The sequence below is a fragment of the Amblyomma maculatum genome, chromosome 1 (assembly GCF_055883805.1).
Source record: "Amblyomma maculatum isolate TAMU_Amacu chromosome 1, ASM5588380v1, whole genome shotgun sequence".
In the NCBI taxonomy this organism is placed as follows: domain Eukaryota; kingdom Metazoa; phylum Arthropoda; class Arachnida; order Ixodida; family Ixodidae; genus Amblyomma; species Amblyomma maculatum.
This window is the reverse complement of record NC_139344.1, coordinates 262558836-262572903: the sequence shown is the minus strand read 5'-3', so window position 1 is coordinate 262572903 and position 14068 is coordinate 262558836.

Below are 14068 nucleotides of genomic sequence, written 5' to 3'. Positions count from 1 at the left end.
TCGCGCTTGTAGCAAGGCGTTGCTTGTAGGACAAAGAGTCCCCTGACGTTTTAGGCGAGTCAAGTTTACCACCACGAAGTGATGCAAAACTACTAAGGAACGAAAACGTTCGCTTCCGCTTTCTGTTCCTTCGAGCTTCGTTGTGCATATGAAAATATTCCGATGCTGTCGCTGGTGGACCTTATAGTTGTATAATTGTCTGGTCGGAGACAGCCGCGTCACATTTCGCGGTGGTATTTGTTGCAGTTTGTCATGCTTATTACTGACCCTGTTTTATCCATGAACGAGCAAAATGAAAAAAGAAAGTGTATTTGCAAACGCGCACTACGATTTCGCGGGCGGCTCAGCTACATAGCTGATTGCAATATACATTCCTCGCTTCGCTTATACGTTTTGTATGGTAAATTTCGTCTCACCGATGGTGCACTTCACATAATATACGTGCTTACATCCTAGCTTCCAAACGCCTTTAATGACGAAATAAAAAAAAATTCCCTGCCTATGGTCAAGCTACCGCTGGCCCCGAGACAAGAGCGCATGAAGGAGGAAGTTCGCCATAAGTGAAATGCAACGGCGGTTAATATTGTTTCCTACTAAAAGAAATGTGCTTTGACATGATTTTAAAATTGCTCTTGGAGACTCATAAGAGCTCCTCCCTCTGTACCTGCAGCCTCGGAACTAGCCGACATTTTAATTACGCCGAGAAGAGTCGTAACATTGTGTGTGTGTGTGTGTGTGTGTGTGTGTGTGTGTGTGTGTGTGTGTGTGTGTGTGTGTGTGTGTGTGTGTGTGTGTGTGTGTGTGTGTGTGTGTGTGTGTGTGTGTGTGTGTGTGTGTGTGTGTGTGTGTGTGTGTGTGTGTGTGTGTGTGTGTGTGTGTGTGTGTGTGTGTGTGTGTGTGTGTGTGTGTGTGTGTGTGTGTGTGTGTGTGTGTGTGTGTGCGCGCGCGCGCGCATGAGGGGGGTGGGGGTGACGCGCCTCAATACTGTCCGTTACACTGCATACTTGTTGTTAGTTTCTTAGGGAGATTTCATTATTTTTCATAGCGTTTAATATCTTCGTCTACGTTTCTGTATTGCAAGGAATTTGCACTGCACTTACTACCATTGCTTGGTACGCACAGGTGCTTGGCAGTTATGAACAACAATAAACAACAAAGTTGTCACAGAGCATAACAATGATTTTTACTGCACATGTACACTTTGCTGGGTGTGCTATGTGTACACATGTACACATAGCACACCCCGATAAAATCTAAAAACTCGTGCAGCGCCCACGATTTTGTTGGAAGTTTGAGTCCGCGGAGGTCGGCGACACTAACAACACCGTCTGCTTCGGCCGTGCCTTTGCATTCTTCGCTGCCCAGATCAGAGTCAGCAGCGTGGCCGTCCTCTTGATTACAGTGATCAGTGCGCCGAGATTTACTGCTGGTATCACATGGCAAGCCTAGCTGCCGTCTTTTCCTATGAGGCCTAGGAGTCGGAGTGGGCTTGCTCAAGTAGGCGGGCAAGTTAGGCAGAAGGGTCGGAACTGCGCCAGGTGCAAGCGTAGGAGTCCCCCTCGGAATTCTAACTTCCGTTCCATTTATCACGTGGACATAATCCCTCAAAATCAGATGAGCTTCAAAGTGCAATTCACACACAGCACCATCGGAGTCAAGCGGCTTGTCAAGCCTATGGAGGTTTCGCTGCCAAGCAAGCCTTTGCTGTTCGTCTTTTGGAGCCTTAAAAAGCGACACCTTACGCTTCTGCGCTGTTCTCGCGTAGCCAGTTGTGCAGCCTGGTGCGTAACAGTGATTTAACCGCCGCTTGGGAGGCATCGTCGCAGTTTGGGAGGCACGCACGCACGAAGCAACATTCCGTGACGCCAACAACACGCGCGCAACTGCAGGAGCAGAAGGCAGGCGCGCACTACGGTGGCTAGATGGGTAGGTGTGCCGACCGGCAGGGCACAAAGCGTAGTTCCGCGTGCCTCCGCTTCATGACGACGAAACTGGCGCTGCTGTTCTCCGCCCGGTGCTCACCGGCGGATCGTCTGCTACTTGTCGCAATCGCATCGCGCGTTTTGTTAACCTCATTTTTGTTTAAAAACATTACTTATTACTTGCATTATCAGTCAAAATAGTAGCTGAAACTGAGACTTTTGCGGTCTGGCATTAAAACAATAAACAGACGACACTAGCTACCTGTTTTCTCGTTTGTTTGCTGTCTGTCATCGTCCACATGCAAGCGCCGTAGCGGAGCAGGCGCTGCGCTTTTTGTGAGAAGTGATCGGAATGAAGACCAAAAAGGACACAACTTGTTTCGCACCCTTCTGCAAATCCGGCTACAAGTCATCGAGAAAAGGACTTAAAGTCTCGCTGTTTTCGGCGCCGCGGGATTCCGAACTGTTCAAAAGGTGGGAGCTAGCGCTCTTCATCGTGCCGACGAGGTTGAAGCCACACTCCGTTGTGTGTGAGCGGCATTTGACCAAGAGTGTATCGAACGGGATTACAAATATATGATAGAAGGCAACGTTGTTAGCCTCCCACGTTCTCACCGATTGACGAAAGATGCCGTGCCTTCTGCCCTGCCCGATGCTCCTGCTTACCTGTCAAGAAAGGTGACTGCGAAACGAAAGACGAAGAATGCACACGAAATGCTCAGAGCTTGCCAGCTTGACAACGACCACAGCAGCCTGGCGGTAGGAAAGTGATTCGAGGCTGATTTTCTATTTGGCAGGATACGTGGCGCGAAAGTTTCTTTCAAAGACTAAATGTGCCGATTGTGCCACTGTTTTGCTGGCATCGCCAGAATTAAGCTCCCCTTCCGCCTGTGGCCGCTCTCACAGCCCACGTAAGCATGGGGAACTTAATATTCCCATCTGATGCTTTGAACAGTCTCGTGACATCTCTCGAGGAGACCTTCAGTCACTGCCTCACAGTCACTGAACTGAGGCGAGAAAGTCTCGCAGACTTCGCCTCTTTTCTGCAGCTCAAACCTCCGCCTATGATCGGTTGTGAGGAGCATAAGAGTGAGATCACTAACAGCGTCGTCAAGTTTTACTCTATCATGCGCCTCCACTTCTTGGTCAAGAGCAAGAACCTGGCCCGTGAAAACGCGCGAAAAAAAAGAAAACACCTGAAATTGAGACGCGTGCTTTGAACGCATAGGCATCATTTTGGGGTGTGTTACTTCACTGACTCAAAAACACTAATGTGTGCATGTCATTTATTGCACTTTCAAAAGTTCAGCTAGAAGATACCGTTTTGCAATACAAGCTTATGCACTCGTTTTATTTTATTTATTCGCAAGGTCTGCTTACGCCCATGCACACGCATAAATCACAACTGAGCACTGTGTTAATACATATTCCGTTGCCTTGTGATGGCGTGGAACATTTAATTAAAAAAAAATTAAGAACGAGGAAGTGACATAACAGTGTTTGGAGTTGCTTGCCTGAAAAATCGGGAACGCAGCAAACACGCTGTACGTAAAAAAACAGCCTTAAACTCGGCTCCCCTGCCTTTGTAATATGTTTACATCCCTTCCCTATTCCCGTAAGACAGCTTGTTTACAATAAACTCATTTGCACTTGGAAAAAAGTGAAGCAAGTCGCTTTCTGTCATGCGTGGCGACGGCCGGAGGAAACGGTCATGAACCGGGCTTTCGCTGGTGGCGCCACTGCGGCGTCATGAAGAAAAGGCACGCGTTAACCCCGCCGGTCGGCACACCTACCCATCTAGACACCGTACGCGCACACTCGCTTCAAGTGCGGACGACGACAGCGCCGCCGCTACTTTCTTCTAAAGCAGGTACGCGGCGCACAATAGGATGGGCCTCCCCTCGAGCCACTGGAAAACCTTCTAGTACACTGTAGTATAGTGCCTAGAATATACTGGCTAGTGTGCCGTGCGGAGGGCTCTCTCAATGGGAGGAGGTGTCCGCGCCGGCGATGCCTTCCAACTTTGGCCGCCAGGGGCGCTGCTCATCGTAAAGGTGCCGTCGACGCTGTCGGCCGCCGGCGCGCCCTTGATTTGCCGCAGCTGCGCTGGCCGAGCCATCAGTGGGTTCTAGCGCTTTGGACGCGTCTACGCTGTTCTTTTGTTTTAGTCGTTCTGTTTCTTGCATTCATATGAGATAATTAAATTTGCAACGACTAATGATGCTAAAAATAAAGTATCAGGGCAGGGAAAAGACATGTTTCGTGTCGCTCTGTCGGAGTGGCTACCGCTCAGGACTAGGTTTCTATGTTCGGTGTGCCATCGGACCCTGCGCAGCTTGCGTAGTGGAAGCGGCTGATTAAAAGACAGGACCGCAAGTTGACTTCAACGTGTGTTGTCTGCGAAAAATATTTTGAGGAGAGCTACATCGAGAGAACGTTCAAAGTGACAGTAAACGGCATCGTCAACGAGCTCGCTAGAGATAGACCACGAATTAAACCCGAAACCGTACCAACGCTATTCGACCATTATCCGAACCATCTTCTGCCTAAGAAGACATCGAAAAGAAAGTTGAGGAACCTCTGTGACCAACCTGCCGCTAAACGACAAAAACGCAGTGCCGTAATGCCAGTGGTGCAGACGACAGCCATGCACGCACCATCAAGGATGTTTGACAATGCTTCCAAGGAGCTGGCGGCAGAAGAGCCGAGCGAGAACTCATGCCCGCAGCAGCAGACGTGCAGCTTTGAGTCTCGGGATCCGTTTGACTCAATTTACATACCTGCAACTTGGACCAAATTAACCGAAGCACCTGCTGGATCTGTAGCCTACGCGCGTTATCGAGCCTAAAAAAAAAAAAAAAGAAAAAAAAACCTTTGTCATTTTGTACATAGAAAAAGTGATAACTTTTGGAAGCCTGAACGCAGTTCTGTGGATACTACAGTGTATATTCTCGGAAAAGAAAAAAAAAAGCGCGTACAACAATATCTAAAGCTGAAGATAGAGCTATATAGGTAGAGTGCACTGGAGGGTCTTTGTTCCGAATGTGGCCTGCAACCAGCTGATTCAGGAAGCACATATCATTCATGGGAATATATTTTGCAGAAAAAGTGTCGCTTGACCGTCAACTCTGAAGGGGTTAGCTGCGCTTAATGCAAATACCAGCGGAGGCTTACACAAGATGCGCAGAAAGAAGGAAAAAGCATGCAACTAGCCAAATAAATGCTGCAACATTTCTCGCGCTCTGATAAGAGCTAAGAGAAAACTGGCATGGAGCGTAGAACAAGTGGCTCTATTGAAAGCGCAAAATGAGGAGCTAATAAGTGAGTCTGTGGTTAAAGCTTTTCTTTTTTTTTTTTTTTTAATCCCGCGCGTGACCTAGACAATTGTGACCGTACAACAACCGCTCGGCTGCTGAAACCGCGAAGCCGAAACTGGTGAAGAAAGTAAAATTAATTATAAATTACTTAGCGGTGGTAAGCGAGAAACCACGTGGAGAATTATACAGGAATATCTAGCGCATCATTAGCAAGTGAAAAAAAAAAAAAACCACCAAAAATTGGTATCAGACTACTTTAAAATTATTGCGGTGTCATATGTGCGGCCTTTCTCCAAAACCTTTAGCGGTGCATTTCTATATTTTTACTTGTTTATTGTTGCTGCGCCTTTTTGCTCAAATTTTACTATATTGTAGACTTTGTAAAAAAAAAAGAATCAGTGATACAATCACCACTTTTGTTTCTTGCCTTTCCTTCTGTTACAAAAGAAAGCACACCGCATAATAATCATTAATGTATGAAGAAACAATTAAGTGACTTCCTAATAAAACAAATGAATAAAGAGTAAGAGCAAAAACTGAAGTCAGATTCAGACTGCTTGTGTTTATTGTCGCATGCGATCTTTGAAAACATGCGCGCGTGCAATATATGTTACGAAAAAGCAAGATCGCCCTTCTTTTCTGTAGCATATATGTGACGCTATAAAACGTCACTAACCTGATATATATCACCTTAGCAATAAGAATGACTGAATTGCAGAAACGTCGACGTAACCTATCCGAAAGCATGAGGCCCGTATACGTATTGACGTTCGTAGCACTTGACTGCGGCATCGCGATATACCATGGACCATAAGAAAAGACCGAAGAGTAAATAAAATTCAAAGTTAGATTAATGAACAGTGTAAAATATTAAGGGTATTTTCGGATACCTGTGTCACACGGACAATAACAGTCGTCGTCGACCCGTTCCGGGTTAGATCGCGATTGAGAATATAGTTCCCATAATTCGGGACAACCACCTGGGCTGACTGAGCGCTCACTCAGAAGGAAGATGCATACGATACCTTACATCCGCAATCGCGATGCGTGGATCGCAATCGAGTGGCTCTAGATCAAATAAAATCGTCATCGGAATATTTCATAGCAATATATTGAATCCGGCCCGGACTCGATCGTTTAATCAAAGATTAACAAACTATATTGCAACCAACATGTCAACTTTAGGTGGTTTTCTCAAATTTCTTCTCTCGCTGGATATCAGGAAGTCAATATGTGTTCTGCTTAAGACCTTATCCGGTTCAGCTGAATAAATAAAACAGATATATAGCATGACATGGACCAGACAGTATTTGTTAAACGGTTCCTCGAGCGCTATTTGAGCGTATGATTTTCTCCGCACAGTACTAGGACGGTATGAATGTCTTCCACCAAGACTGTTTTTAGACACAAAGTGCGCTTAAACCGTCAAGAGACAGGTTTCGCAGTGGAAAGCGCAGCGCGCTATCCGGACCTATATGCCGCCTATGCTGCCGAGGCCGCGAACGCGGAGCGATAGCACCTTAGTAACACCTTAGCTATAGGGAACCAAAGCTGGAGTTTGCTCCGCGACGCCAGCGCTCGGTTTCTAGCGGAGCGGAGAGGAACTACAAAACCTACGCGCATTCGCGCCCGCGCTGCGCGCCGATGTCTGCTGAGTCTGCGCAGCCTGCTCGCTCGGGAGCGCGTGCTACGTTCAGCCGCGCGTGCACGCGGAGCGGGAGAAGGAGAGTGAGGACAAGGGGGGTTGGCGGCGCGCCTTCGCGCGCAAAGCCGGCGCTCTTTGCCAGTGGGATTTCTTAATTTTGCTTTTTTCTGTGCCCCGGCTGACATAGAGGCTGGCTGGAGGCATGTTTTTTATCGGTGCTTTCGAAAGTAAGAAATCATGATTAATTGATCGAAGGACATTGTTTTCAAAGAGCACTTGTTGGCAAGCTCAGACACACACACAAAAAAAAAAATGAACGCGAATTCGCTAGTTGAAGGCGGGAGGCAAACGACAGGTATCTTGAAGGACTTGAGGCGGCACCTCTTGATGCCTCTATCCATGTTCACAGAATGAAGGGTCCAGCCTTCTGGTTGAGAATAACCGATAGGCTTGTACACAGCGACGAGTGCTCCTTCCTTTCCCTTTGTGACTGGTCACTTGAAAGGGGCCTATTCAGCTCTTTGGGGACAAACGTTTTAGGCAGTGCTGCCGGCGCCGTGGGGCCTGTTTTCGGCGCGTTTAGGATGCGTTCCCTACAAAGGCACAAAGCATGCCGTCTTACCCTTTGGTTCCTGCCGACACCGGCCAGGGGAAGTTCCCTGCTGCGGCGCTGCCGTTCGAAATCAATGACCTATCTACCTTTAACGATGAGAAGTTCCTAACGACTTGGGTCATTCCCCAGAAGCCGAGGCATGCCATTTTTGCGGCAGTTTCCTCTCCACGAGACGAACAGCGAGGAAATGTCTGACGACTTTCCATGCAGACGGGGACATCTCTCCACGGAAACCTTTGTCTTCTTAATTCCACTGTTACGCTGCGCAATTCCTAGTTCAGTTATCTCCTATAGCGAACGCGCAGTTTTGAGCTCCGAAGCAGGATCGCGTATGAGGATAGGATCTGTTTCTTGAGGCCGACTCGGTTCCACGATGGCTGCTTCGGCACCGCCAGTTAGAGAAGTACGACACACGAAAGGTACTAGATGTCCCCCCCCCCCCCCCCCCGCCAAAAAAAAAAAAGAAAAAGAAAGGCCCACAACCATCCGGTTACCGTTTCCACACAAGCTTCGAGAAAAAAAGTGCGCCGTCATTTTTTTTTTTTTCATTCTAGTTCTTTTCTTTCTTTCTTCTTCCCCCCTCCTTGTTATAGCGCGACGGTGGCCACAATGCGGTCGGAGGAGGAGAGAAACAACCGAGCGCGCGCGCGCGCGCAAACACGTGCTAGAAAGCAGCGCGGAGCAGACGACAACATGCTTTTCTATGCGGCGGCTAGCAGACGACGCGGCCGGGCTGCGCGTAGATTTTGAAGGGGTCTCCATGGAGGGCGCTGACGCACAGAGCGGCGCAGCGCCCCCTGGCCCAGGTTTTCTCCCCTATTGGTAGCGCCGCCCCGCGGTGGTGGCGGGAAGGCATCACCGCGGCGGACAGACACGCCAGCGCGCGCCCTCGGCACACTAGCCAGTATATTCTAGGCACTATAGGCAGCCTGCAGTGGCCAGGCGGCGCTAGTGGAGCGTATAATTTGAAAGTAGCGACACTCTCCTCCGCGCCGCGCTTTCCTCCTCGATTCTCCTCGCGCGGCGGCGGCGAGCGCTGCGCACGACACGCTTTTTCCCCCTGACGCCCGCCAGCCGGCCGCAGCAGTGAGTGAAGCGCGAGCTTTTGGGCCAGGTCTGCGCTCCAGGAGTGCACAAAATTTTTGAAAAATTGCGAGAAAAGCATTGAGAATGCCGATAGTAAAGTTCATGAATTGATTGGTTTCTTCTTAGAACTGTTTGAATGGGGAATACTGATAAACAAAGTTTTCAGGCGAGTTCTGTGCTACAGACACTTTTTAAGTCTCATGATAAGGTTTTACTTTGTGCACTTAATCTAGTACTGCCTCTGACTTTGTGTTTGTTTTTTTTTAGAGCGTGAAATTTGTCACCGCGGTAAAACTTCAGAAAACGATCCAGGCTGGTGCTTTGAACTTCAAGATTAGAGAAGGTTAAAGCAGGACTTAGTCTATTTCGCTACTGTCAAGCTATCTCTCTAAGCATAGTATATGTCACGTGATCAACCATGAGATTGGATTATTGGTTAATTGTACATGTATTTCAATCAATTACTGGGCCAAATTAATTGATATTTAGTAAATTGCAATTAAAATCTAAATTTTAGCTGCAACACAGAACCGTATACCGTTGGAAAGCTTACGCCAAGTGTAATGGCACTGTGCTAGTTAGCGATCCGCGATAATCTGCGTTCATTAGTTAATTTTGTATAAAATCAAATTTTGAGCTGTTCCTTGCTGCTTCGAGGCAAGGAACAGGTTTGCCACGGCAGTCTTGATATGATGCTGATGGAGGAATTAAATAATTTTATGAGTACGTGGCCCCTCACTGACTTCGCGTGTGGTTAAAAGACAGCAGGGTACACTGGGAGAAGCGGTGGGCCCTATTGCCGATACACTGAAGTTCTGGGGCAAGCATGCTGTGGTCTCATGCGCTGTGTAAAAGAGCTTGATTTCATTGAACGCAACAATCAAATAAAAAAATTACAAGGTGCACATAGGTCTTCTACGTGCGGAAATGAGAAAGCGTATAACTGCCAATTCATTAAATATCGCTATCCTATCTATCACTATATCTACTAATGCCAGAGACCTATCGTAACTGTCACTATCCGCAACGAACACTATCACCTCACTATCCGGGCCTATTACTATAATTTACTATTATTATCCGTAACAGTCACCATCATTACCTATCACTATTCATAACCATCACTATTTAATCTGATGCCGTCCCATGACCCATTGATATACTTCAATTTTCATTGACTTACGTTGTCAGTCATATCTCTGTTATCTCATAATATCTGACGAGACAACTATACATTGACTTTTAATTCTTATACTTTCTTGTTTTCTCATAAATGGAGGTGGGAAAAGAGCAAGCCACAGAAATAACTGACTACTATCAGCGCGAGGTTCATGTCTCTGTCGAGGAGGCTTCCTTTACTTCAGGACAGGTCAGTGAGAGAAAATTGATGGAACTGCGTTTGGTCTGTTTTTTTTTTTTTCGAGTTCGTGTAATATTGGCGGCTCAAACTGGTCTTCAGTGAAATGTAGCTAGAACATAGAGCGATGAGATAATTACTCAGGCTAGGTGAAAAAAAAAAATCTTGCATACAATTGAAATGAGTAATATGTTACAGTGTTAAGAATTGTTGCTCGCAAAATGTTCCCCTATTTTTACATAATAACTATAATCATCATTGATTGTTTAAGTTTCGTAAATACAGAAAATTGATGTAATGATTCCGGCTGATTTGACATCGATGGGATAACTTTTCTCGCAATAAATGAATACGCGGAATCGCGCTTTTAGAGCTCCGGCTTTCAAAGCGAAGGTAACCTGCCAACGCCTAGTAGTCATGGTCAAAGTGAAGCGTGTGTGATCATATGAACACCTCCTGCACATTGGCCGTATCCCTGATAAAACGAACGCATATTTTTTAACCCACGCGTGCGTCGAAGCATGGCAAGACACATTCAAGAATTGAAAAAAAAAAAAATGCCATACGACCTAACTAATGCAGATTACCCGCAATACCTCGGGTTTACTTGCCAAATAGTTTTTCAGGGCCAGCATTCATTGCTCCCGAGTAACCGACGCACACTACAAGTAAAAGCTGGAAAGGCTAGCTTCTCTACAAGCCCGAATTTTGATTTTTAGTGAAGGAGGCCAGGGATCCTAGCATAATCGCGACAAATGCAATCGAGAGACTGTAATTTTCCAGTTATTTCTGACAGCAAAAAGCAGATTATAGCGCCCTGTTTCTGACTGTACAGAAGTCGAAGCGTTTTAAATGATGGAGCCTTGGAGCCTCGCAGAATATTCAGCATGCTGCAGAGGACAACCTTATTTTTATACAATGAACATGCTGCCGCCGCAAAAATATTGAGCAGCAAGCAGGAATAAAAAACGCAGCGTCAGGTGACGCGTTATTACGGGGAGTGAGAAAGGCACTCGACGTCGCAAACAACTCTGTTGTTTCTAGGAATAAACGTCTTTCGACTAATCTTGTGAATCCATTGACTCGTGCGCAAGCCGTCACGCTTGCCTTGAGATATCATGAATACCGCATAACCATCTTCAGGTCGCTTGCTGCAGTTGTACGCGCAACAGCACGGCATAGAGCTTGCACGCTGCAATAAAAGCACAGCGCGCAATATTCGCTCGCAGAGACTAGGGGAAAAATGGCGCGAAGGAAAAAGAAAACACAAGGAAAACGTCGGACGCGCGTCGGTTTCCAATGGCAACGGCAGGGAGACCAATCGTCGCTCAGGATATCGGGCGGAGAGCCGGCCTTCAGCGAAGGGGCGCGCAAGGGGCGAGGAGGAGGCGAGGAGGTAGCGCGGCGGCGGCAAAGTTCAATCGTTGGCGTAACTTTCAAAGTATCAAGGGGTTTTAGTGGAGCGCAGCGTTCAGCGCCGCCAACGGCGGCGCCGAGTAATCTGAGTAGGCCGGCGCGGTCGGGCTGCGTTCGCGTTGTACGGCTGGAAGCATCTCGGCTCTCATTTTCTGCGGTTTTAAGGCAATCGAATGTCTTCAGAGCTACTTCCGAAAACCAATACTGACGAAAGGACACCGCCTGTTCGAGAATGCTCATGTTTAAAACGTGAACGGTGTCGACGTCACCGTGCCGCTCGCGACGGAACACCCGCGCGCACAAATTTGAATTTCGCGTGAGTAGACGGAATTTTTTTTTAACGAAATTTATTCTCTCAGGGCATCAGTCGGATATGTGATGACGAATTACGAAATAATTAAATGAATGAAAAATGTTGTAAACGTAGCTTTTCATTTACCTATTGCGTTCACACCTCATACCCAAACATTGAAAGTGCAGAGAGAACCTGAGGAGAGATTGATCGCCGTTTTTTCTTTTTTTGTTCTTGCTGTTTGATTACAGCAGCATAATAATTTCCTCACGGTTTTGCTTTATAGTTTAATACCATGACGAACACTTTTGTTCGTGGTGCACTTTTCAACAGTGCCGCGGAAGTTACAGGAGGCATGGTGCGGTACCCGCTACGGATGTGGCGATTGCAAGCACTGTGCGGTTGTAGCGTGCGTCATCAACGAAAACTGTGCGTGCCGGGGGCGGGGAGTAGGGGGTCTCCTACACCGTTGGAAAAATAAAGCTCTTAACAACAACAACAACTGGCATGCATTTTGTACCTCCGTACCTCAATCTTGGGGAAAGCCGGCGGGTAATGCTGGCACTCAACGGCAAAGCTTTCGTAGAGGAGGGTCGTTAAGAGTTAGAATTTTTTACTGTTGCTACTAATGATGAAATAGTCTATCGTCTGGGACAAGAGACTCTTGAGTAGTTTGAGCAGTCGGTGAAAGAAATATTTGGCGCGGAACGATAGAACGAAGTTCCATTCTCAGCGTACACAGTATCACGGGCCTCTACGCTCCGCCACTTCGACTTTTTCAGCACCTTAAGAACTAATTTACAGATAAATATGCTTATTGGAATCTGTAATTGGAAGTTTTTAAGGTATTTTGGCTTTGTGGTTCCGAATAGACACCGCATTAGAAATCCGGTTCACAGATCCACGAACATTTTTTTTTAATTTCGCCTCCGTTGAAATGTGGCTGGAATACGATGCTGCGGCTGCGCGGCTTTGTTGCTTTTCTGGACGTATGCCACTCGATCTTGCACAGCATATACCAGTACACGCCAAATTTTACAGACCGGAGCGCATACTGAGTAGTGTGCCCCAACCAGCGTGCGACTCCCCGAGTCAGAAGTTTATACCGTTTCCTCCGCTCACGGGCAATCGTCTTATTTTAGCTTCCTGGTGTCTGTACACCAATGGCCCCATAACAAAACGAATTTCAGTTACATTACTCTCTCGCAGCCAATATCTCCTTCTCTCATCATTCTCCCCAGGTTCTCCCAGCAAGCGGTACGCTTAGGTTTCCTTCGTGATTGTGGCAGTCTTTCTCGCCGCCCTTGCGCTAATTTTTATTCTTGTTCACATCCGTAGTAGTCGAAGCATCGCATGAGACCACTGAAGTCACTAAATGAATAAATCACGCTCACTGGGATAACAAAACGCGAACGCAGAAGGAACACAGCGGCCGCAACATATACGGCGTCAGCTTCTGCGCCGACTCAGTATTAGATCCGGTCGGCCTCCAGGTGGCGCCACATGTCTCAGCAAACTCCATTGCAGGTTGCCTATACTAGCGGCATGGCGATTGGAGTGCGAACGTTTTACGGCCGTGCGTCTAAAAGCAAAGGTGGGAATGACATATTTGTGTTCATTTCTTTGGCAGGAAGACTTCGTGATCATTTAGAGGTGCTTAGCGCTCTCGGATGCAGCATAATACATGTTTTACATGCTCATGCTTTGTGTGTATCATATATGCTACAGTGGGCATTACTTCGTGTTCCCTGGCGAAAGGAGGCGGGTCGCTCTCGAGCACACATCTCCTCTAGTCCGGTCATGGTTACGAAAAGCTCTTTGGGTAGTCTGTTATGCATAGTGCATGCGAGACAGAGACGTGGGAAGTTGTTCGTTTTTTGTTTTCGTTGGGATTAGTTGGTTAGTTGTTTTCTGGCATGCTGGCTACAGCGTGTACGTGTTTGCGGCTCCGTCAATGCGTATCAGGTGTTGTGGCAACCAATGGCGCTGTCGCTACATCCGCGTAATTAATTGTACGTTTTGCAGCTCAAAAAATCCGGAATCTGCTGGATGAGATGCCCAATGGGGACGACAGTGATTTTGGAGACCTGAGTGATGGTGATGATGAATACCTGCCTGATACCGCGACAGAAGCCATGACCGATCGGACTGCGCACGACAACAGCGATGACAGTTCAGGAGATGAGGCTGAAGAAAGTTCTGACTCCCACTGCGGCACCGGGTCAGTCGACAGAGGACATTGGAGGAAGCGCCTCTTAGACTGTTCGCTTCCATCATTCGTGGAGTCGGGCACAATGCCAAGTGTAGTGGAGACCCCACTGACTTATTTTCGTGAATTTATAAGCTCCCCGATGATGGCGTCTGTCGTTGAACAAACGAACTTGTACAGCACTCAGGAAACTGGAAGTTCGCTCAATGTC